Source organism: Pipistrellus kuhlii, unplaced genomic scaffold, assembly GCF_014108245.1.
Source record: "Pipistrellus kuhlii isolate mPipKuh1 unplaced genomic scaffold, mPipKuh1.p scaffold_m20_p_2, whole genome shotgun sequence".
Classification (NCBI taxonomy): Eukaryota; Metazoa; Chordata; class Mammalia; order Chiroptera; family Vespertilionidae; genus Pipistrellus; species Pipistrellus kuhlii.
In genome coordinates, this window is record NW_023425515.1 from 98,032,446 (window position 1) to 98,058,793 (window position 26,348).

General features: G+C 39.2%; 1 long non-coding RNA gene across 1 annotated transcript in view; it reads left to right on the forward strand.

The window, feature by feature from the left end:
- Positions 1-1,838: 1,838 nt before the first annotated feature.
- Positions 1,839-26,348, forward strand: part of LOC123652659 — a 149,832-nt gene continuing 125,322 nt past the window's right edge. Inside the window, exon 1 of the long non-coding RNA XR_006742114.1 lies at positions 1,839-1,923. This is a non-coding gene — a long non-coding RNA (uncharacterized LOC123652659). The remainder of the gene's footprint in view (positions 1,924-26,348) is intronic.

Genomic DNA, 26,348 nt, shown 5'->3' on the forward strand with positions numbered 1-26,348 from the left:
GGCAACAACTGGCAAAAAGTCAGGAAAAGAGAGTGTGTGGGAGAGTGATGGAGCAAAAGAGAAGTGTGTGGACATGTGTGGCATGTGTGTGTGAGCTAGGGACAGTTAGATTCTGCAGGACTTTTATGGGGGTTGGCAGACTGGGCAGTCTTAGACTGTAAAACCCTGCTGGCACTAAACACCTTAGGGTGGCCAGTGTTGGCACAGAATCTATGCCATCTTGAAGGGCAGAACTGCTTGCAACTAGGATCCTAGCCCATTCTGGCCTCAGATACAAACCAAGACCCTTTAGCCACTTGGGACAAAGACCTGCTACCACAACTGCAGTCCCACAGACACCAAAACTCCAGACATCCCTGCCCCAGATTTCTGTAAGTCACAGTGCTCATACCCCTCTTACCAGCCCGCTTCAGTGGCATAGGACCTGCTAGACCCATGCCATGTGAACAGGTCTGCCAAAACATGGCAGCTGTGCAACCTGACTTTGACTCTGGGCATGCCACACGGGGAGTCTTTACTGCAGCGTTCAAGCCGGCCTCCCACTGACACAGGGTGGCTATGCAACCTGACTGATTCTGGGCATGTACACACAGAAAGTCTGTTTCCCATGGTGTGCAAGCAGGCCTCCCACTGACACTGGATGGCTGTGCAATCTGGCCCCCCAAGCAGGCCAGAGATCCTGTTCACTGCACAGGAGGCTTCATGGAGCACCAGAGATTTTGACTCTCAATATGCACATTTAGGGACTCTGTTTCTCACCAAGTGTGCCCGGGAACCCTGATTCTCAATGTGCACACACTGAGCACCAGTGACCCAATTCTCAGTGCATGTGCGCAAAGGGACCCTAATTCTCAGCGCACGCATGAAACTGCAGCGAGTGACAGAGATTCCAATTCTCAATTCTTGGTGTGTGCACATGGGGACTCTGATTCCAGGCATGTGCTTGAGGATTCTGACTTTTGGCACACTCCAGCGGGGACTCATTCTCAGCATGGTGCATGTGGGGACCCTGATGCTAGTGTGTGCATGAGGCTGCACTGAGTGCTAGTGACTCTGATTCTTGGTGTGTGTGGCTCCTGCTGACCCTTGGCAACCACAAATCTTGATGTTGAAGCTCTTCAGTGACTCTTGGATGGTTCTACACGCCCACTGCACACAGCTCAGGCCCCCCACAACTCAATGCTTGGACCTTCTGGTGATAGCTAGAATGGGGAGACAAGAAAACAATCCCAAGAGGAAAGAAAAAGAGGAATCACCAAGAAAAGAAATAAGTGAAATAAAGGCATGCTATATGACAGAAGAAGAATTCAGAGTAATGGTTTTACAATTCATAAAAGGGATAAATGAGAAAATCAACAACTTATGCAAAAATCAGGAAGAAATCAAAAGTGATATAGCTATTATAAAAACAAAAACAAAAAAACAAATAAACAAACAAACCTAGGATAGAAAGTCTCAATGGTAGACTCAGGAGAAGTGGAGGACTGAAGTAGTAAGTTAGAAGATAAGGTAGAGAACAAGCCCATTCTGAACACCAATTGGAGAAAAAAAAATTAAAAAGCAGGAGGAGAGCCTAAGGGAGCTTTGGGACAACATGAAACAAAGTAACATACATATGGTGGGGTGCCAGAGGACAAGAAGAGCAGCAAGGATTAGAGAATCTATTTGAAGAAATAATGACTGAAAACTTCCCTGATATGGGGAAGAAAACAGACAAGTACAGAGGGTCCCAAGCAAGATAAACCCCAAAAGACCCACACCAAAACATGTGGGGACCTGCCCTGAATGCAGGGGTCCTATATGCCTGAATGCAGGCATGGGTATAGGACAAAGCTCTCCATGTGCCCCCCTTTTCCATTAACATAAGTGGAAAATTACTACTACCCCTAGGAATGCTGCTAACTGCAGATGTCTTTGCTTTAAGTTAAAACAATTGATAGGAGCCTGCTGACACAGAAGGAGCTGTAAAAGGAGTTGTAAAAGGTCAGGTGGTTGTAAAAGGTCAGGTGCTGAAGGAACTTATCTGTACAGGAACTCATCATGTTAGCAGAAACAGCCACCTGCACAATTTGCCTAAAATAAGTATTTCCTCCTTCAGAATTATATTTAAAGGTTGGAAAAATAAAATTCGTGGCTGCAGACCTCGGGTCTTGAGCCCTCCCGACCCCATCTGTTCTTGTCTGTCTTTTTCTTATCCTCACCCCCTCATTCAGGTACTGTTCATTGCCGGCAGGTTCCAGCAGGTGGCGCCCGAAACAGGAACCTGAAAACATGGGACTAAGGTAGAGGACACTGCCCAAGGAGCAAAGAGGATGTGTCTGGAATAAGGTAGGATTGGGGCAGGGAGTGTAATAGTAGGGAGTAAAAAATATGGGGCAAGGGAATAGCCGAGTGCTGTTCGTACAAGTTCTTAAGAGTATGCTTCCCTCTAGAGGCATAAAAGCAGGGCAGAAACAGTTAAGAAGTCTGCCCCTGGTTCCCGGAGGAACTATAGACTTAGAAACCTAGAAAAGGGTATGAATCTTTGGAGGACTGGACGAAGCTTAACCTCCAGGCTCTGGCCGAAGGACACGACTGTGTCCTCAGCCCCAGGTGTCCGGACTGGTTGTCTTGTGTTCTGTCATGTTTATGTCAGGCCTATTTGTTTTGTGTTTTATGTTTTGTTCTCTGTCAAAATGGGTCAAGGTTTATCAGTGTCTCTGTGTTCCCCTCTACAGTGCTTTTTGAAAAATTTCCAGGACTTCAAGAAATAGGTGGACGACTACGGCCCTGATGTTAATACTTTTGATTTAACCACTCTTTCCCTGGTCAACGCCGGTCTGTAGGATAACTTTCCCTTCACAGTTCTTAGAGTATTAGTCTTGCTTCCTTTGTCCAACATGAGTGCCATTTCTATTTTGCTGAAACACTGTAATGTTACTTGTTTACTGAAAGGGTATAAGTACAGACATTTTTTTGATATTTTGTTTGTCTGCTTGGGTATAATTATTTGTTCATATAAGTGTGAAAATCTGTGAAAAAGAAAAAAGAAAAAGAAAGAAACCTTTAATTTGTTTAAAGCTGAGTGCTCTGATGGCTAGCAAAATGCCCCGAGTGGCCACTGGGATTCATTTTAAAAATATATATATGTTTTATTGATTTTTTACAGAGAGGAAGGGAGAGAGATAGAGAGCTAGAAACGTCGATGAGAGAGAAACATCGACCAGCTGCCTCTTGCACACCCCCCACCGGGGATGTGCCCGCAACCAATGTACATGCCCTTGACCGGAATCGAACCCGGGACCTTTCAGTCCGCAGGCCGACACTCTACCACTGAGCCAAACCAGCTTCGACTGGGATTCATTTTTCCCAGTGGTGCTTTGCTTTCTGCCAGAGGGAAATCAGCCCACATAACAAAATTTATGTCTATGTTTATTAATTTAAAGGTATGAAATTATAACAATTGTGGTCATCCAAAAAGTTAAAAGCAGAGACCAAATTCTAAAATTAACTACTTACAAGAAGGAAGCTTGAGCTGGCAAAGTCACCAAGGATGCCCAGCAAGCTCAAAAACTAAATGAATCTTATTATAGACACTGCTTCCACCCAGTCTTCATCAGTGGTTGAGGAACAGTCTCAGAACTATTTGTCTCAATTGGCCATTTAAGTTTAATGTAATGATTACAGTACATTGTAAAATTTTTAAAAGAAAAAAAATATTTTGTGGGCCGTTTGGTCCTTGTATGTGTGTCAACTCTTAAGTTATAATTTTAAAATCAGTAAGAGCTTTTCAGGAAGTCTGACTACAGTGGAGGAGTCATCAGTTCCCCCACACCACCTTAGCAGGAGGCGAGCGTTTTTCCCAGTGGGAACAGAGTGGACTTCTGGATAAAAATGCCTCCATGGGAGCCCTGCCTCCACCCACCTGGTGTCTATTCCCTCCAGGGGTTGTTTAGAGTAGCTGGAGGCTGCAGTGAGGAGAGAAATTCCTTTGTGACCCACTACACCCCAATGAGACCCCAAAACCCCCGGTGACTCCTTGGACACTTTTCACCGTGTTCTGTTAGGGGGCTTAAAGGCACAGTTAGAAATTCTCCCATTCCCCTTTTTCAGGCCTATCAGAATCTGAGATCCTTATCTGTAGGAAAAATGTGGCATTTTAAATTTCAAGCGGCTGGAGCCTGGGCACAGGGTATATCAGAAAGGAACGCTAATATGGCTGCACTCAGCAGTTTCTCCTTCTAAAGTTCTTACCCCATATCATCAATTAGTAGCAACCTTGATTCACATGGTGAGAACTGAATCTTGTCAATTATTAGGAAGAGAGCCTCATTTCATTTGTCTACCTTTTTTCAAACAACAACAGGATTGATTATTTCAGCACAGTGATACTTGGACCATCTCTCTTGCTAATTATGCAGGGAGACTGAATAATCATTACCCCCATGATAAATTGTTGCAATTTGCTAGCTTACATCAATTTATTTTTCCTGGAAAAGTATCTGCTGAACCGCTAACAGGTGCATTATTAATATTCACTGATGGCTCCTCCAATGGAACTGCAGCTTATACTATGTTAGGAAAAACTACTTCTTGGAAAACTGGATGCCATTCAGCTCAGGAAGTCGAGCTACAAGCTGTCCTTGCTGCTATTCAAAAGGTATCTGAACAGAGATTTAATCTGTACTCTGATAGTCAGTACATAGTTAGGGCATTACAAGTCATAAAAACTGTTTCTTTTATAGGAACCTCTAACAGTAATGTTCAGATTTATTTAGAGCTATCCAAAAAGAACTTCGAAGGACTGAAAAATGTTATTTTGGCCATATCCGAGCTCACACTGGCCTACCTGGACCTTTAGCTCAGGCAATGAAGTAGTTGATCAGGTCACAAGAGTTTTATTCACCCAAGAACAATTAGCAGAAAAATCTCATGCCATCCATCACCAGAATAGCAACAACCTCAGACTCCAGTTTAAAATTACTAGAGAAGCAACTAGACAAATAGTCAAACAGTGTCAGTCCTGCCCAGAATTACTCTCTGTGCCACATTTGGGAGTTAATCCCAGAGGTTTATTGCCCAACCATTTGTGGCAAATGGATGTGACCCATGTTCCTAGTTTTGGAAGATTAAAGTATGTACATGTTACTATTGACACATTTTCCGGATTTCTTATGGCTACTTTACAATCCGGGGAGGCGAGCAAGCACTGTATTGCTCATTGCTTAAAATGTTTTGCCACTATGGGACAACCAAAAAGTCTTAAAACTGACAATGGACCTGGCTATACTGGAAAAAAGTTCCAGGTATTTTGTGCACAATTGAGTATTATTCATAAAACTGGAATCCCCTATAACCCGCAAGGACAAGGTATTGTTGAAAGAGCTAATGGTACTCTGAAACAACAATTACAAAAAATAAAAAGGGGGGAACTATACCCCCTGACACCACAGAATTACCTTAACCATGCCTTATTTATTTTAAATTTTTAAAATTTAGATGCTAATGGAAAATCTGCAGCTCAGAGGTTCTGGTGTGCAACGTCCCAGCATACCTATGCACAGGTGTGCTGGAAGGACCCTCTTACTGGGCAATGGTCAGGACCAGATCCAGTACTAATTTAGGGAAGAGGGCATGTTTGTGTTTTCCCACAGGATGCCAAAAGCCCACACTGGCTCCCGGAGAGGCTGGTACGCCAAACAGGACCAGAGCCTAGAGGGAAAAATGAAGAGGCTACGGCTGAGTGAGTCTGAGCACCCAGAGCCTATGGCGACCACCAAACAGGCCAAGTTGCCCACTTGGGGGCAGATAAAGAATCTTACTTGGAGGGCCCAGCAGATGGCTGCTAGCACTGGAGAGCCGGCTACACCTTCCACCTTGCCTTTAGCCATGTTGGCACTTTTATCAGCCCAAGTGCAGCCTTCTACTGCTGATTCATACTGGGCCTACGTTCCCAGTGCTCCGCTCTTACATCCGGTGTTTTGGAATGAGAGAAATGTTCCTGTTTATGCAAATGATATGCAGGCTCTAGGGGTACCGTCGAGACATCACATTAAAGCCACGAGTCATGGAAATTATATCTACTTTGGGATAAATGGCAATGTCCCTATATGTTTAAGGAAAGGTGGCAATTACACTGGGTGTGTAACTGTAAATGGGACTACTCTTGCCAATAAGAATGGTACTCATTGGACAGTGATTATGCAGTATCTCGGGAGAGACAGCCCAAATTACTACTGCCCCGAGGCCTAGAAGTTATCTACCCTGTAAAGAGGAAACTCCTGCAAGCCAGCATCATCTATCATGGAGATGTTGCTATGGGGACACTGTGACTCGAATACCAATCCCTAGACTTAATCTCAGCCTGTATGATTGGATACCTGTAAACAAATCCAACCCTCAAAACAGCTTGCAAGGTTTTACAGAAGGGCTGTGGACTATGGACTTATTAGACTTAGATTTATCAGACTGACCTGTGGAAACTGAGTGCTAGCATGGGGACTTTCCTTGCCACAGCTTTGGGCAAGGACAATTCTAGCCTCAGCGGCATTTCCACCTGTTCCTGAGCCCTATGCATTGCTTGTGGGGAATGTTACCATCACCACCCATAACTCTGTATTTAATGTTTCTTGTGAAAAATGTAATCTTACTAATTGTGTCACCTCAGTTGAGGAAGGTACTAAGGTTGTAGTGCTGTACCAGCCAGCATTTGTTATGATTCCAGTTCATATCACAGGACCCTGGTATGATGACAAAGGTTTACAGATATGGAAAGAGGTTAACTCAGCATTAGCTCATACTAAAAGATTTATAGGGCTCCTGATTGCTGGAATTACAGCACTCTTTACTCTTGTTGTGTCGGTGACTCTTGTTGCGCTGTTGCTTTGACACAAACCATTTATACAGCGCATTATGTTAATAATTTATCAAAAAATGCCTCTCAAGCGCTAGGAACTCAAGAAAACATAGAGAGAAAATTTGAAGAAAAACTGAATGCCTTATATGATGTGGTTCAAGTCCTGGGAGAACAGGTCCAAGGTCTAAGAATTAGGAGTCGGCTTAGGTGCCATGCTGAGTACCAGTGGATCTGTATTACCTCCAAGCAGTATAACAATAGCCAACAAACTTGGGGACGGATACAGAAACACCTATTCGGTATATGGCATGCAGAAAATGTTTCTTTGGACCTGTTGCAATTACAAAAAGAAATAGTAGGCATTAAAGATAGCCCTCCCTTGGACACTAGTGTGGCAGAAAGTGCAAAAAACTTTGTCCAGCAACTGTTAGGTCAAGTACGATCCTTAACTAATTTCCAACATCTTGCTATGTAGTGTTAAGATTATTAGGCCTTGTATGTATAATCTAATGCTGCATCCGGTTTCTCCTCCGTATGTTACTTAGGAATATTTTAGTGATAAGAGCAGCATTGCATTCTACCAATTTACAGCTAAAAGCCCAAAGGGGTACTCCTGTTTAAAATAAAGGGAAGGGGGAAATGTGGGGAGCTGCCCTGAGTGCAGGGGTCCTATGTGGCTGAATGCAGGCATGGGTATAGGACAAAGCTCTCCATGTGCCCCCCTTTCCATTAACATAAGTGGAAAATTACTACTACCCCTAGGCATGCTGCTAACTGCAGATGTCTTTGCTTTAAGCCTTAAAAAATAAATTGTTTTGAAAACAATTGATAGGAGCCTACTGACACAGAAGGAGCTGTAAAAGGAGTTGTAAAAGGTCAGGTGGTTGTAAAAGGTCAGGTGCTGAAGGAACTTATCTGTACAGGAATTCATCATGTTAGCAGAAACAGCCACCGCACGATTTGCCTGAAATAAGTATTTCCTCCTTCAGAATTATATTTAAAGGTTGGAAAAATAAAATTTGGGGCTGCAGACCTCGGGTCTTGAGCCCGCCCGACTCCATCTGTTCTTATCTGTCTTTTTCTTATCCTCACCCCCTCATTCAGGTACTGTTCGTGGCCGGCAGGACCCGGCAAAAACACATCATAATTATAATGGCAAATGTTAATGACAAAGAGTGAATCTTGAAGGCTGCAAGAGAGAGACAAAGAGTTACCTACAAAGGAACCCCTATCAAATTATCAAATGATTTCTCAACAGAAACACATCAAGTGAGAAGGGAATGGAATGAAGTATACAAAGTGATGCAAAGCAAAGGACTGAATCCAAGAATAGTCTATCCAGCAAGGCTAGATAGATCAATCAAATAAAACCAATCAATCAAAATTGAAGGGGAAATCAGGAGCTTCACAGACCAAAAAAAAAAAAAAAAAAAAAAAAAAGCTAAAGGAGTTTATGCAAGAAATGCTAAAGGGAATGCTGTAAAAAGAAGAAATAGAAAGGGAGGAAGGAAAACAGGCATAAAGAACAGAAAAGGCTACAAACAAGTACCTATCAATAATAACTTTAAACATAAATGGACTAAATGATCCAATCCAAAGACATCAAGTGACTAATGGATAATAAAATATGACCCATATATATGCTGAGTGGATGAGAGCCACCTCAGAACAAGGGGCTCACATGGACTGAAAGTGAAGGGATAGAAAAATATATATTTAGGCAAGTGGAAATTAAAAAAAAAAAATCTGGGGTAACAATACTTATATCTGACAAAATAGACCTTAAAATAAAGACCATAAGAAGAGACAAGGAAGGATACTTCATAATTCTAAAAAAATGAATTCAAGAAGAGGATATAACTTGGGTAAACATATATGCACTCAATGCAGGAGCACTCAAATACATAAAAGCAACTCCTGGAAGACATCAGGGGAGAAATTGACAGCAATATAATCATAGTAGGATATTTTAATACCACATTTATATCACTGGATAAATCCTCCATGTAAAAAAAAAATCAGAAAATAAACAGAAATCCTAAATGAATCACTATATTGAATGGACTTAATATCTTCAAGGGCATTCCACCCCAAAGTTACATAATATACATTCTTCTCAAGTGTACATGGGGCATTTTAAAAAAACAGACCATATATTGGGACACAAGGAATGTCTATCCAAATTAAAGAAGATTGAAATCATGTCAAGCATCCTCTCAGACCACAATGTCATAAAATTAGAAATTTATAAAAACAATCACAAATATTCAAAAACTTGGGAGCTGGATAGCATACAATTAAACAGTGATTGGGTTACCAAAAAAGAATAAAGAAGAAATAAAAAACACCTAGAAACAAATGACAATAAAAACACAACAATCCAAAATTTATGGGACACAGTGAAAGCAATCCTGAGAGGGAAGTTCATAGTTCTACAGGCCTACCTCAGAAAAACTGGTAATAACTCACCTAACTTAAACTTGAAAAATTATAAAGAGAGCAACAAGAAAATCCCAGAGTGGGAAGAAGGAAGGAAATAATAAAGATCAGAGCGGTCCTCTGGCTCAGGCGGGCCCTCTGGAGCAAGACGCCACTGCACTTATGTAGGACAGATACTACTGGAATATAATCAAGATATAGCCAGGGACTGCTTCCCTTCTGTGGATTCTGGATAGGATTCATTTCCTTCTCTTTCCCATCTTCTAGAGCAGTGGCCAGCAAACTGCAGCTCCTGAGCCACATGTGGTTCTTTGGCCCCTTGAGTGTGGCTCTTCCACAAAATACCACAGCCTTGGCGAGTCTATTTTGAAGAAGTGGCATTAGAAGAAGTTTAAGTTTAAAATATTTGGTTCTCAAAAAAAATTTCAATTATTGTATTGTTGATATTTGGCTCTGTTGAATAATGAGTTTGCTGACCACTATTCTAGAAGATGCACTTGGCCCTTTATTTTCAAAGTTAATGAAGTTTCTGTTAAGATTGCTGAAGGAGAAATGAAGAAGACCAAAGACTTCTGAAGCATATTGGTTTTGAAGAGTCCCATTTGGGAAAGAGTACAGGATGGCATCCTGATATAAAGAGACCAAGAGAGACCATGCTGAAAGTCCCAGAAAGAAGAGAAATAATTTCAAACAGTTCGGAAGAATACAAGAAGCAAGCAAAAGCCACATGAGCAGCTCAGCCCCATCCAAGAAACAGCAGCTGTGTGAGCAGCCAGAGAAGGCACCACTGTTGCGAGTAGCCATGCGAGCAGCACCCACCAGAGGAACCACCATCAACTGAGAAGCAGCTGCTTCCATGCCTGTCTGAGGAGCAGCCATTGACTGAGGAGCCATTGCTGCCCAAGGAGCAGTCCCCCACATGACTTGACAACTAGATTTTTCTGTGAGAGCAAAAATGAGAGACAAAGAAACTCTCAAAGGCAATAAAAGGAGAAATTGCCAGAAAAGATACTAAGTGAAATGGATGCATACAATATGTCAGAAAAATGATTCAGAATAAGGGTCATAGAGTGCATAAACCAGATGGATAAAAAATTAACAACTTATGTAAGAATCAAGAAGAAATATAGCTGCAATATAAAATACTATGGTGAGTTGCAACAGTACACTAGGAAAAATGGAGGATGAATTAGCGAATCAGAAGACAGGGAAGCAAAACATACACAAACTATACTGCAATTGGAGAAAAAAATTAAGACAGGAGGAAATACTAAGGGAGCTTTGAAACAACACGAAAAGAAGCAACATATGAATAATAGGGGTGCCATGAATGACATGAAGAGAACAAGGGTTAGAAAACCTATTTGAAGAAATTATGTCAGAAAATTTCCCAGATGTGGTGAAGAAAAAAGTCACACCAACTCAGAGTCCCAAACACGATGAACCCAAAAGGACCACATCAAGACACATTGGCAAATGTTCAGTGACAAAAGTTCTGGACAAAGAAAGAACCTTAATGGCTGTAAGAGAGAGACAAAAATTTACCTTCAACGTATCTCCCATTAGATTATCAAATGATTTCTCAATAGAAAAACATCAGGCAAGAGAGGAAGGGAAGGAAAATTTACAAAGTAGTGTAAAGCAAGGGACTGAATTCAAAAATACTCTATCCAGCCGGGACCAGTTTGGCTCAGTGGTAGAGTGTCTGCCTGCGGACTGAAAGGTCCCAGGTTCGATTCCTGTCAAGGGCATGTACCTTGGTTGTGGGCACATCCCCAGTGGGGGGTGTGCAAGAGGCATCTGGTCGATGTTTCTCTCTCGTCAACGTTTCTAACTCTCTCTCCCTCTCAATTTCTCTCTGGGTAAAATCAATAAAATATATATTTTAAAAAAAATACTCTATCCAGCAAGGCTATCATTCCATATTGAAGGAGAAATAAGGAGCTTCCCAGACAAAAAACAGCTAAGGGAATTTATCACCACCAAACCAGCAATTTAAGCAATGCTAAAGGGACTGGTGTAAAAAGAAGAAATAAAAAGGGAAGAAGGAACACAGGCACAAAAAATAAAAATGGCTACAAATAAGTACCTATTGATAACTTTAAACATAAATGGACTAAATGCTCCAATCCAGACATCTAGTGGCTAATGGATAAGAAAACATGACCCATATATATGCTGACTACAAGAGAACCACCTCAGAACAAGAGATTTACATGGACTGAAAGTGAAAGGATGGAAAAATATCTTTCAGGCAAATGGAAATTTTAAAAAAAAGAAAATAGCTCTGCTAGCAATACTTATATCTGACAAAATAGACTTCAAAGCTAAAGCCATAACAAGAGATAAGGAAGGCCATTTCATAATACTAAAGGGATTGATACAACAAGAGGATATAACCCTGTTAACATATATGCACCAAAAGCAGGAGCACCCAAATGTATAAAAATAAACTCCTGGAATATATCAAGGGAAAGATTGTCAACAATACAATAGTCATAGGGGACTTTAATACACCACTGACATCACTGGATAAATCTTCTAGATGAAAAATCAGCAAAGAAACAGAAATCCTAAATGACTCACTAGATCAGAGGGACTTAATTGACATCTTCAGAACATTTCACTCCAAAGCCAAGAAATATATGTTCTTTGCAAGTGTACATGGGACATATTCAAAGATAGACCACATATTGGGTCACAAGAAAAGTCTCAACAAATTCAAGAAGATTAAAATCATATCAGGCATCTGTTCATACCACAATGGTATAATATTAGAAATAAACTACAATAGAAACAATCACAAAAATTCATACACTTAGAAGCTGGATAGCATGCTATTAAGCAATGACTGGATTACCAAAGAGATCAAAGAAGAAATTATAAACATCCTAGAAATGAATGACAATGAAAACACCACAATCCAAAAATCTATTGGACAGAGTGAAAGCAGTCTTGAGAAGCAAGTTTAGAGCTCTACAGGCCTATCTTAAAAAACAAGAAAACATGGTAATAGATCATCTAACTCTACCACTAAAAGCATTAGAAAGAGAGCAACAAAAAAAGCCCAGAGTGAACAGAAGGAAGGAAATAGTAAAGATTAGAGCAGAAATAAATGACATAGAGGGGGAAAAAAGAAAACACACACACACACACACACACACACACACACACACGAACAGTGAAACCAACCAGTGGTTCCTTGAAAGGATAAACACAATTAATGAACCTCTCACAAGGCTCACTAAGAAACAGAAAACTAATAAACAAAATTAGAAATGAATGAGGTGAAATAAGAACAGACCCTACAGAAAAACAAAGAATCATTAAAAAAAAAAAATACTATGAGCAATTTTATTCCAACAAAATGGTCAACTTAGAAGAAATTTTTCCTAGAAAAATACGACCTTCCAAAACTCAATCAGGAAGTTTCAAAGAATCTGAATGGGCCAATAACTATGGAGGAAATTGAAGCAGTCATCAAAAAAACTGCCAACAAACAAAATCCATGGACCAGACAGTTTCACAAGGTACTTTTACCAAACATTCAAAGAAGAAATAAAACCTATCTTCCTCAGACTATTCCAAAAATATTCAAGAGTATGGAACTCTTCCAAGCACTTTCTATAAAGCCAGCATTAACGTAATCCCAAAACCAGATAAAGACAAGACAAAGAAAGAGAATTACAGGTCAATATCCCTCATGAACACAGACACCAAAATTCTCAAAAAAATTCTAGCAAATCGAATCCAGCTTACATTAGAAAGATCATACACCATGACCACGTGGGATTTATTCTGGGGATGCAAAAGTGGTACAATATATGTAAATCAATAAATGTGATATACCACATAAACAGAGAGATTAAAGCCACATAATTATATCCATTGATGGAGAAAATGCATTTGACAAAATCCAACACCCTTTCTTGATTAAAAATAAAAATCTCAGCAAAGTGGGAATAGAGAGATCATATCTCAACATAATAAAAGCCATATATGACAAACCCACAGCCAAATTATACTCAATGGGAAAAACTAAAACCATTTCCTCTAAGAACAGGAACAACACAGGGATGCCCACTCTCACCACTCCTTTTCAACATAATACTGGAAGTATTAGCCCTTGTGATTAGACAAAAAGAAATAAAGGCATCCAAATTGGAAAAGAAGTATTAAAACTGTCCTTAATAGCAGATGACATCATATTGTATATAGAATACCCCAAAGATTCCATTAAAAATACTAGACTTAATAAATGAATTTGGCAATGTAGCAGGATACAAAATTAACACCCAGATGTCCATGGCTTTTCTATACACCAATAATGAATTCACAGAAAGAGAAACTAAAAAACAATCCTATTTATCATTGCAATAAGACAATTAAAATAATTAGGAATAAATTTAATCCAGGAAATAAAGGACTGTACACAGACAATTTCACAATGCTGAAAAAAAAAAGATAGAGGAAGACATAAATAAATGGAAAATATCCCATGTTCATGGATTGGTAGAATCAATATCATTAAAATGTTTATACGACCCAAAGCAATCTATAGATTCAATGCAATCATCAATAAATTACCAACAGCATAATTCAAAGACCTAGAAGAAACTCTCCAAAACTTTATCTGGGGGGTGAGGGGAGGAAAAGAAAATAGAAAAGAATAGAAAGGGCAGAATAGCTGTAGCAATCTTGAAAAAGAATAACAATGTTGGAGGATACATACCAGATATCAAAGTCACTGTTCTCAAAACTGCCTGGTACTGGCACAAGAACAGATATATAGACCAGTGGAACTGAAAAGAGAACCCAGAAATTGATACAAGCTATTATGCTCAATTAATATTTGACCAAGGGGGGACAGGAATACAATAGAGTCAAACCAGTCTCTTCAATAAATGTTGTTGAAAAATTGGACAGAATCATGCAAAAAAAAAAAAAATGAAATTAGACCACCAAATTACACCATACACAAAAATAAACTCAAAATGGATAAAGGATTTAAATGTGAAGATGGGAAACCATAAAAATTTTAGAAGAAGCCACAGGCAGCAAAATAGCATACATTTGTTGTAGCAATATCTTTATCAATACAGCTTCTAGGGCAATGGAAACTAAGCAGAAAATAAACGAATTGGGACTACATCAAAGTAAAAAGCTTCTGCACAGCAAAAGAAACCATCAACAAAACAACAAGAAAGCCCACTGCATGGGAAAACATATTTGCCAATGTTATATCTGTTATGGGTTTAATCTACAAAATTTATAGGATATTCATACAACTTAACAAAAGGAAGATAAACAATTCAATTTAAAAAAATGGGCAAAGGACCTAAATAGACAATTGTCAAAAGAAGACATACAGACCTGTCTGGTTTGGCTCAGTGGATAGAGCATCGGCCTGATGACTAAAGGGTCCCAGGTTCGATTCCAGTAAAGTGCATTTACCTTGGTTTCGGGCACATCCTCAGTAGGAGGTGTGCAGGAGGCAGATGATAGATGTTTCGCTCCCATCTACCTTTCTAACTCTTTTTCCTCTCTGTAAAAAAATCAATAAAATATGTATTTTTTAAAAAGAGGACATTCAGAAGACCAAGAGACATATGAAAACATGCTCAAAGTCACTAATCATCCAAGAGATGCAAATCAAAACAGCTGTGTGGTACCATCTCACACTTGCAAGAATGGCTATTATCAACAAATCAACTAATAAGTGCTGGAGAGGATGCAGACAAAAAGAAACCGTCCTTCTCTGCTGGTGGAAATGCAGACTGGTGCAGCCCCTGTGGGAAAAAGTATGGCATTTCCTTAAAAAAATTAAAAATGGAACTTCCATTTGATCCAGTAATACCACTTCTAGGAATACATCCCAATAAAAACAGAAACACCAATGAGAAAGGATATGTGCACCCCTACATTCATAGCAGCAAAATTTACAATAGTTAAGTTTTGGAAACAGCTAAATGCCCATCAGCAGATGAGTAGATTAAAAAACTGTGGTACATTTTAATGGGGAGTGCATTGAACCTATAGATTGCTTTAGGAAGTATGGACATTTTGATGATATTGATTCTACCAATCCATAAACATGGTATGTTCTTCCATCTGTTTACATCTTCCTGTATCTCTTTTTTCAGTGTCCTGTAGTTTTCTTCATATAGGTTCTTTACTTCCTTAGTTAAGTTTATTCCTAGGTATCTTAATTTTTTTGGTGCGATGGTAAATGTAATTGCTTTTTTATTCTCTGTTTCTGTAAATTCACTGTTAGTGTATAGAAATGCCATAGATTTCTTGGCGATAATTTTGTATCCTGCTACATTGCCAAATTCATTTATTAAGTCAATTAGTTTTTTAATGGAGTCTTTTGGTTTTTTTATGTACAATATCTTGTCATCTGCATATAAGGATAACTGTATTTCTTCTTTTCCAATTTGGATGCCTTTTATTTCCTCCTCTTGTCTAATTGCAATGGCTAGTACTTCCAGTACTATGTCAAACAGGAGTGGTGATAGTGGGCATCCCTGTTTTGTTCCTGTTCTTAGAGGGAATGGTTTTAGTTTTTGCCCATTGAGTATGATGTTGACTGTGGGTTTATCATATATAGCTTTTATTATATTGAAGTATGATCCTTGTACTCCCACCTCGTTGAGAGTTTTTATCAGGAAAGGGTGTTGGATTTTATCAAATGCTTTTTTTTCATCAATTGATATGACTATATGATTTTTATCTTTCAATTTGTTTATGTGATGTATCTCATTTATTGATTTGTGGATATTGTACCATCCTTGCATTCCTAGAATAAATCCTACTTGGTCATGGTGTACAATCTTTGTGATGTTCTGCTGGAGCTGATTTGCTAGAATTTTGTTGAGGATATTGGCCTGCAATTCTCTTTCATTGAGCTGTCTTTATCTAGTTTTGGTTTTAGGAGGATGCTGGCATCATAGAAGGAGTTTGGAAGTGTTCCTTTCTCTTGAATTTTTTGGAATAGTCTGAAGAGGACAAGTTTTAGTTCTTCCTTGAATGTTTGGTAAAACTCTCCTGTGAAGCCATCTGGCCCTGGGCTTTTGTTTGCTGGAAGCTTTTTGATGACTGTTTCAATTTCTTCCCAAGTCACTATTTTATTGAGATTTTTAGATTCTTCCTAATTGAGTTTTGGAAGGTTGTATTTTTCTAGGAATATGTTCATTTCCTTCAAGTTGTTCAGTTTGTTGGAATAGAGTTGTTTGTAGTATTATATTTCACTGACCTAGAAAGAACTCTCCAAAAGTTCATTTGGAACAATAAAAGACCCCTAATAGCCACAGCAATCCTGAGAAAAAAGAGTAAAGTAGGAGGGAATCTCAATACCAGATTTCAAGCTGTATTACAAAGCCACTATTCTCAATACAGTCTGGTACTGGCACAAGAACAGACATATAGATCAATGGAATAGAATCGAGAACCCAGATATCAACCCAAATCACTATGCTCAATTAATATTTGACAAAGGAGGCACGAATATACAATGGAGTCAAGACAGTCTCTTCAATAAATGGTGTTGGGAAAATTGGACAGATACATGCAAAAGAATGAAACTAGATCACCAACTTACACCATACACAAAAATAAACTCAAAATGGATACAGGTCTTAAACATAAGACGGGAATCAATAAAAATACTAAAGGCATCCACAGGCAGCAAAATCTCAGATATATGCCAAAAGAACTTCTTCACTGATATTGCCCCTAGAACAATGGAAGCTAAAGAGAAAATAAACAAATGGGGCTACATCAAAATAAAAAGCTTTTTTACAGCAAAAGAAACCATCAACAAAACAACAAGAAAGCCCATTGTATGGGAGAACATATTTGCAAATGTTATCACTGATAAAGGTTTAATCTCCAACATCTATAGACAGCTTATACAACTAAAAAAAGGAAAATGAATGATCCAATTAAAAAATGGTCAATAGACCTAAATAGAATATTTTTAAAAGAAAACAGAAGGAAGGCCAAAGGCACATGAAAACATGCTCAAAGTCACTAATTATCCAAGAGATGCAAATCAAAACAACAATGTGGTACCATCTCACACCTGTCAGAATGGCCAACATCAACAAATCAACAAACGACAAGTGTTGGCGAGGTTGCGGAGAAAAAGGAACCCTCGTGCACTGCTGGTGGGAATGCAGACTGGTGAAACCACTGTGGAGAATAGTATGGAGTTTCCTCAAAAAACTGAAAATGGAACTCCTATTTGACCCAGTTATCCCACTTCTAGGAATATATTCCAAGAAACTAGAAACACGAATCAGAAAGGATATATGCATCCCTATGTTCATAGCAGCACAGTCTACAATAGCTAGAATTTGGAAACAGCCTAGGTGCCTGTCAGCAGATGATTCGATTCAAAAACTGTGGTACATCTACACAATGGAATGCTATGCTGCCATAAAAAAGAAGGAATTCTTATCATTTGCAGCAACCTGGATAGAATTGGAGAACATCATGCTGAGTGAAATAAGCCAGTCAATGAAAGAGAAATACCACATGACCTCACTCATTTATGGATAATAAAGAACATTATAAACTGATGAACCAAAAGATAGATATAGAGACAGTAAAGCAACAAGTAGACTATCAAATTACAGCGGGGAGGGTAGGGAGGTCTGTGGGAGATAAGAGATCAACCGAAGGACTTGTATACATGAATATAAGTACAATCAATGGACACAAAACTCTGAGGAGGGAGGGTATGTATGGGAGGGGGGGTATGTTAAAATCTGTACACAGATAATAATTTATTTTTAAAAAATAAAATAAAAAATAAAAAACTGGTCCATCTACACAATGGAATATCACGGTGCTGTAAAATAGAAGGAGTTCTTACCTTTTGCAATAGCATGGATGGAAGTGGAGAGCATTTACTAGAAGCAAATATGCCAGTTACTGAAAGATAAAAATCACATGATTTCACTCATTTGTGGAATATAAAGAACATTGTAAACTGATGAACAAAAATAGATACAGAGGCAAAGAAGCATGGAATAGACTGTCAAACTACAGAGAGAAGGCAGGAGATAGTGGGGAAGGGTGAGTAAGAGATCATTTAAGGACTTGTATGCATGCATATAAGCATAACCAATGGACACAAGACACTAGGGCTGGGGAGGAGTGAGGGCATGTGCCATATTGTAGGGGAGGCCAGAAGGTGGTCAACTGGGAAAAAAGGAGATATATGCACTAGTATTTGTAATGCTTTTAAACCATACAAATAAAAAATAAATAAATTGAATTTCTGCATTGTGGCTTTAAATGCCATGTAAAATGTATCCTGATCTCACAGAGAGAGAGGGTATCTTCACACAAGATGCCAAACTTACAGCTGGGACCATGCTCATTCAGAGGAGGGTAAATACCATCAGGACACGGAAGCCTGAGTTCCCTTCTTACTTGTAATCTCCAAGTCTCAAAATGTGAAAAACCATGAAAGAAGGGAAGTGGGGGTGGTATTTAGAGGATGAGACCAGATGAAATGTTATTACCTGGAAATACAGGGTTTGAACTAGAAGCTCTGGATTTAAAAGCAAGGATAGCTGAAAGATGGTTTCTTAGCTTCTCTCTATACTAAACATTCAAGTTAAACTTCAATTACTTTTAATTTTAAACTGTGGCAAAATATCCTATTTGTGCCAAAAGAGGGCTTATAAATTTACCCAGGTTGGAAACCAACTAGATTTGGAAAACAGATTCTTGAAGCTGGCTTTCTTACTAAAGGCAATTTATTTCTGCTGGCAGATTCTTATTTTCTAGTATTAACACACTGAGTTATTCTGTCTGGGAATGGCAGGAAACAAACATTGGCTTATTTCTTCCTACATTAAAAGTTGCTTTTGAGAATTAGTTGCTAGGGAACATTTTACCTTTAATCAAACATTCTCAACAGATGGTTATCATCAAGAAATGTTCCAGAAAAAGTCCCTGTTAGAGTAAGTTGGATTATTGTCTACTGTGAACCTCCTAACAGATTTCTGTTAAGTCTCACTGCCAGAATTCTCTCCCCATCATTGCTATTCACAGGAAAAGAGTATTTACTTGCACAATTCATTTTGTTTACAAATCTGTTTGTTTGTTTGGTTGGTTGGTTGATTTTGGTTGATGTTTTTGTTTGTTTGTTGTGTATGTGTGTGTGGGGGGGATTTGTTGTTTTTACTGTTAATCTTCATCTGTGGGGGAGCACATGATTTGATTTCAAAGTCTGTAAGGAGGACTCTTTTAAAGGTCAGAGGCCTCTAGGAGATTCTTTTTTTGTTTGTTTGTTTTAAGATATTTTATTGATTTTTTACAGAGAAGACAGGAGAGGGATAGAGAGTTAGAAACATCGATGAGAGAGAATCATAGATCAGCTGCCTCTTGCAAGTCCTCTGCCAGGGATGCACCCACAACCAAGGTACATACTCTTGACTGGAATCGAACCTGGGATCCTTCAGTCCCTAGGCCAACACTCTATCCACTGAGCCAAACTGGTTACGGCCTCTTCGAGATTCTTGTCAAAGGCAGCAGACTCTGCCTTGACTTTTTCAGACAAGTCTGAGCCCCTGGGGGTTTCCTGGAATCTTTATGTTTAGACTTCAAAATGTCTTTGTTTTAAAGAAACTAGTTACATGAGTTTTCTCAAGGATACTTACCATGCTGATAGTGTCTAGAGGTTAATTTTTATTCAAGCTGTTGCTACAATAAAAGCCTAGGAAGGCAGGTTAATGGGACTGTCTGGTTCCTTTAGCCAAGCAGTCCCTTAGCCCTCTCTTTCACAGAGATGTGTTCAGAGTAATCATTGATCCATCTCTCAGGGTCTGCTGGTCAGTCCCTGCAAGTATTTCCCAGTGTGAGGAACAAGGAACACAACAAAATGCTTTGGAACCCTTGAAAACAAAGAGGAAGAAAATGAAAGTAACTGTGCATTGGAAACCAGTAACTTGGAAACCAGTTGGGATTTCCAAGTACAAGGGAATTGTTTCTCAGTAGAGGTTTCATAATGGGATGTCAGTTGTCCACGGAACAGCAGCAAGATATCACAGTGCTGAAACAGCTATTAAAAGTAGGTGGTACCTCTGTTACAAAAGAATAATTAAAAAGCTTATTATAAACTGTTATATGTTATAATTCTTGGTTCTCTGATGCTGGAATGCTAGACCTTAATTTCTGGGAACAAGTGGGCATAAATTTAGAGAAATCAGGCCCAGAGAAAACAAGTGCCCTTATCATCAAGTATGTGGCCTCCTGTTCGAGCTGCATTATGCCCACTTCATATTGAGGATCAAAAGCCTACAGGACAGGAGGATTTACTACCAACCCCTCCTCCTCAATCACAGTCTGTAGAGCCTATAATACTTAAAACTACACCACAGTGTGGGAGAGTCCATCTACTAGATCCTTGATTATAGGATTCTGTGTCAGGCAGCCATGCTAGAAGAGCTTTTGGTTTGCCCAGTTATGAAAGGTCAGCAAGTTAATAGAATTCATGAGCTGCTCTCCTTTAATACCTTTAAAGAAATAAGGAAATGTATTCGAGAAAATGGGGCTAACCATTCATTTTCAAAAGGATGCCTTAATGCCTTGTCTAAAATTATCACATGACTCCTTGGGACTGGCAGGTTTTTGGCAAAACAACTCTGGACTCTAGTCAACATTTATTATGGAGAACAGAATATAATGAGATCTATGAGCAAAGGCTGTTTGTAGGTGTTCACTAGCCACCCACCCAGGAGCCCTCTGACTATACATTCTGGGCACTATAAGACATCTTCTGAAAGATCCATGGAAAGGAATCTGGCTTATTAAGTATTCTCTGTAGGTTGTGCATACCTATAGATATTGTACATAGAATGTCTCTGTTAATTGTTGTTTTGTGTCTTTGTTGTTTGGTTTAATTTTTTTAAAGATGGGGCATATTTCATTTTGCAAAGGGTCCCAGCTACTGTGGCAGGCTGAACACATGGCAGGGATTGCAGGAACTTCCTAGCAGCTGTCAAGAATTCTTAACCTTAGGAAGCCTTTCTGCTCTCACTCTCAAGGCATAAGCCACTAGAAACTCTTAGTAGAAGTTATTGTCTGTTTATAATGTAACTTGGTTACTAATTGATGTTCTTGCTTCCTTATCTTTGGGGGAAGATGTTTGCACTTCACCATTTTATGAATATAAGGAATCCTCAGTCTCTATTGTTTGGACTTTGTGCTAGTCAGAACCCATTTCCTAAACTGGGTTAATGTATAACAATAAAAGGGTAGTATGCTAATTAGACTGGAAGTCCTTCCTGACAATGCCGAGGCCTGAGGGAAGCCAATCCAGATCCTGGATGCCTGTGGGCAGCCTTAGGGAGGCCAGCCTAGGTCTGAGTGCCTGCAGGTGGCCAAAGGGAAGCAGCCCAGGTCCTAGGTGCTTCCCAGAGGCCAGAAGAGGGAAGCAGTTTGGGTCCTGGGTGCCAGAGGGAAGCCAGTGCTGGCAACCAGGGCAAGGAAGGCTTACTCTTGCATGAATTTTTGTGCATGAGGCCTCTAGTGTGAAATAAGATTCTAAGGCTAATGTCCAAGTCCACCCTTTTGTGAGTATTCATTCATTTAATGTAGGGTTTTCTTTTTTTCTTTTGTTTCTGTTTTTAAGATCTCTTTTCATATACAAGATTTCATATTGTTAATCTACTCAAAAAGAGAAAAATATGAGAAATAATTATTTAAACTCCCCAAATATTTATCCTAGAGGGTTGGAACTACAGAATTACACTTGAATAGGCTGCAGAAGCAGCAGCAGTTGGGTAGGGGGAGGGGGGAAAAAATCCCTGTGATACTTTTACACTAAAGCCATTAGAGGTCCAGAAGTTACTACAGTCCTGGGAACAAACCCCAAGACCTGCTTTCTTCCCATATTCACACCAACCCTTTCTCTAGTCTCCTAAGAGTTGTCAAGATCATGTTATCTCTTTTATGCTTTTTAAGAATGTAAGTATATTTTCCATTGGAAAAATAAGCCTATTTCTAAAAATAAAGAAAAAAAATATTTTCCTATACTTGTCTAAGAAGCAAAGGTTTTATATATATATACTAGAGGCCAGATGCACAAAATTCATGCACAAGGCGGATCCCCTCAGCCCAGCCAGTACCTTCTCCAATCTGGGATCCTTTGAGGGATGTCAGACTGCCAGTTTAGACCCATCTTGTGGGTCTCACAATCTGGGACCACTAGCTCCTAACTGCTTATCTGCCTGCCTACTTGATCACACCTAACTGCACCCCTGCTGGCATAGTTGTCCCCAACTTTCCTCCTGCCAACCTGGTTGCTTCTCACTGCCCCCCTCTGCCAGCCTGGTTGCCTCCCACTGCTTCTGGTCTCCTCCAACTTCCCCCCCATGGGCCTGGTCACCCCATGCAGCCTGCTGCTCAGTCATTTGGTCATCCCTCGCTCACGAACCCCCTGCCAGCCTGGTTGCCCCACACAGCTGTTTTGTCATCTGTTCAGTTGTTTCAGGTGTGATGGTCACTTAGCCATAAATATATATATATATATATAGGAGCCTGCAAGTCCTCACTCCCTGCAAGTCCTTTCTCCCAGTCTGAGAACTGCTCCTGTAGGTCCCTCTATCCACTTCACTCACCCTCATAGTAGGTGTCCCTCCCCACCCAGCAGCTCTGCACCTGCATATGCAAATTAACCTGCCATCCTTGTTTGGTTAATTTGCATGATCACTCCTGATTGGCTGATAGGCATCACAGAGATATGATTGATTTGCATATTTCTCTTTTATTAGTGTGTATATACATATATGTAATTAAAATGATTATGTTATATTAGTCAGGAGCTTGAGTACTTTAAATGAATAAATTACTTAATACTGTTTAATAATAATAAATCATATTTTAGTCTAATATATTTATAGACTACCTTCCCAGGGTTTGAGTTTTAAGAAATTTCTTCTTAACCTAGAATTGGCTTTAGATCATTCCAATAGGCTCTAGAATGCTCCAAGTATTTGTTTTCTCTTTCATGAAGAAAAATTTCTACTTAAGGTACATAGGAAGGAAGCTTTGTCAAATAAGAATAACTATAGTATGCTTTCACTTATAGCTGTAATCATTATTCTGGAATATTGTATTTTGAAGAATAGACAAGATTCCATGTCATTTGCATTATAAAGTATCTGAATTTATAGATATACTAGCAGGAAAATAAGAAGAAACAATTTTATTGTAAAGCTGAATAAATAGAAAATAATTATATAGTTTTATAACTTTTGTTGAAAGTATTGCTAATTCTTAAACTTTCTGTTTTTCAGAAATAAGGAAGCATTTTTAAAACAATTTTGTAAATTATATATTTCTCTCAGCAGGCAGTCTGGCCTGTGGTAATCTGACTAATGCTACTGTGCCTCCCATCCCTCCATATAAGCTAAATAAATGGTTAGACCCCTCTGCTGAGGCATTTGATTGGGAAGTTTTTCTAGAAAATCACGCCCATTTGATGGTCCTATGGGACCAACAGGTTATAGATTGGAGCTCAAATGGTCATTTGCAAGCCAACCACGTTGACATTCTGGTACACTGTGCATCTAATACTAGTTTCATTGGTTATTCAGGCATGCTTGTAATTTGGACTGAGGGAGAGATAAGTTTCCCATGACCTCGTGTACTAGGCTTGCCAATTTAGAAAACTTTATAGAGATTAGGCCATGTTTTCAGTCCTTTGAAATTGTGACACAGTGACTACCAGAACTCCTCTGGCTGCTATATAGTATAATTTTACTAATATCTTACTGATAATAGCCTGATTTGCACCATTCACTCCTATGTCTTTGTTATCGGCTTCAATCTACTAATAAACTATAGTTCATCTTTTCTAGTACAAGTTAGAGAAAGAGCTTATTTTGCATTATTGCATTATTTTGTATTAACACCCAGAATATTACCTCATTGAACATCAGCATTATTATGATACTTAGGAGACAAGCAGAAATCCTAATACCTGTTGATCTCACCAGAAAATGGCAAGGCTAGTCAGCTATCAAAGTCTTAGAAAGAACACCGACCCAAAATATTTTTGGGAATGCTCATTGCAGCCATCATCTCGGCTGTTGTTATTCTTACTACTGCCAGTGTTGCTGTAGCTGCCCTTTCTGAGTCTGTACAGATGACCACATTTGTAGAAAATATGGCTTATAGTATAACTAGGGAATTCACTATACAACAGCACATAGATAAAAAAAGAAATATTAGCTAGACTACAGGCAATAGAGGCAGCCATTGAATATCTGGGGGAAATAGAGGACACTATAGCATACAGGCAAGTGCTTAATTGTGATTGGGAACATAAGCACATGTATGTCATCCCTTTAAAATGGAACAGTATTCACCATCATTGGATTGATGTTAAAAAGCATCTATGGGGAGTTTTTCATCATAACCTTACTGAAGAAGTAAACATGTTGCAAAGACAAATTAGAAAATCCTTACTTGCTATCAATGAACATGAAAAAGAGTTTATTGTTTGGAATACGGTGAAGAAGCGTTTGGAGTAGATAGAACCCACCACATGGTTTCCTAGAATCAATTGGTACCTGATTGGACTAACCACTGCTGTCATTGTTATTCTCTTTGTTTTTCTTATAGTCTAAAAATCAGAACTTGAGCAGTGAATGCATTTTGTGGACCAAGACATTCCAAAGCAGAAAGTTTACCACCTCCCTCTCTCTTCTGCAGCCAGGAAAACAAAAATGGGGGAGATATGGGAAAGCACGGGACTTGGTTGGAAAGTCTGTAAGGAGGATTCTCTGAAAGGTCAGAAGCCTCTATGGAATTCTAGCCAAAGGTGGCAGACCCTGCCTTAACTTTTTGAAACAAGCCTGAGCCTCAGTGTGTTTTACTGGAATCTTTATGTTTAGACTTCAAAATGTCCTTGTTTTAAAGACACTACAGATACATGTCAGACACATTTGTTTTCTCAAGGATACTTTCCCTGCTGATAGTATCTGGAAGTTAATTTTAGTCCAAGCTGTTGCTATAATAAAAGCCTAAGACAGCAGTGATGGGGTTCTTTTCCCAGCTTTACAAAGGGTTCAGCATTCTGGAGAAAGGGGTTGCCTGTAGATGATTAAAGAGTCCAAGGATGAAAGATATTTTTGAAAGGTATTGGGGGTCAGAAGAGCTTCAAGTAAAAGGAACTGAAGACTCTTACCTTGACTAAGGACCCTGCTTTTATTAGTACAATTTGTCCCAAGGCAAGGTAGAAATATATACTTCAAAGGGCAAGATATCAAAGGGTACAGAAGCATTATCAATTTGAGGAATAGCCTACAGCTATTCAGGTGTTTGGCCACAGAAGGCAATAAAATGCCCTGAGCTGTCTGATAGTTAACAATCCTATTCAGTTTGGGGGGAAGTGCCATTTAGCCATTTCCAACAGGTAAACTACATTTGACTCAACCCTGTTGAGCTACCCAAGCTTCACCAACCTTTTGGTTGAATTGTCAATCAGCTCCTGCTGATTCCTCTTTGTTTTCTTGTTTACTGTTAGTTATATGAAATCCCACTCAGACTTCTAGGAAGAATAACATGAAGTTCCCACAGAGAAACTCCTCATATGAGCAAATAGTTGCCATACCTAAAGTAAATTTAATGCCAGGAGATGAATAAAGGACAAATATCCCATCATCTTTGCTGTGACTTTGAGAGCTTTGTTTAGGGTGCATACTGATTCATAAATTGAACCAGTTTATCAGCACTCATTGCTCAACTGCCTCCTGGGACTAGGCAAGTAAGATAAATTTGTGGGGCTGCATGTATAAGACCTCAAGGAGTGAGGGATTGGCAGTGTAACCCAGCCATGAATTCTATGCCTAATATTTCTCAAATTAAAAACAAAGAAACTACTTTGCTAGCCAAATCCTCACCTAATTAGGTAAAAAAGTTTCTATTTGTACCCACCTACTACTAGTGTTTTCATGCATATGCACTACTCTTCAAAAGAAAAGTGTCCATAAATAAAATTTATGTAGTTAAAACAATTTATTATTAGCATCAGCATTTCCTTGTTATTAAA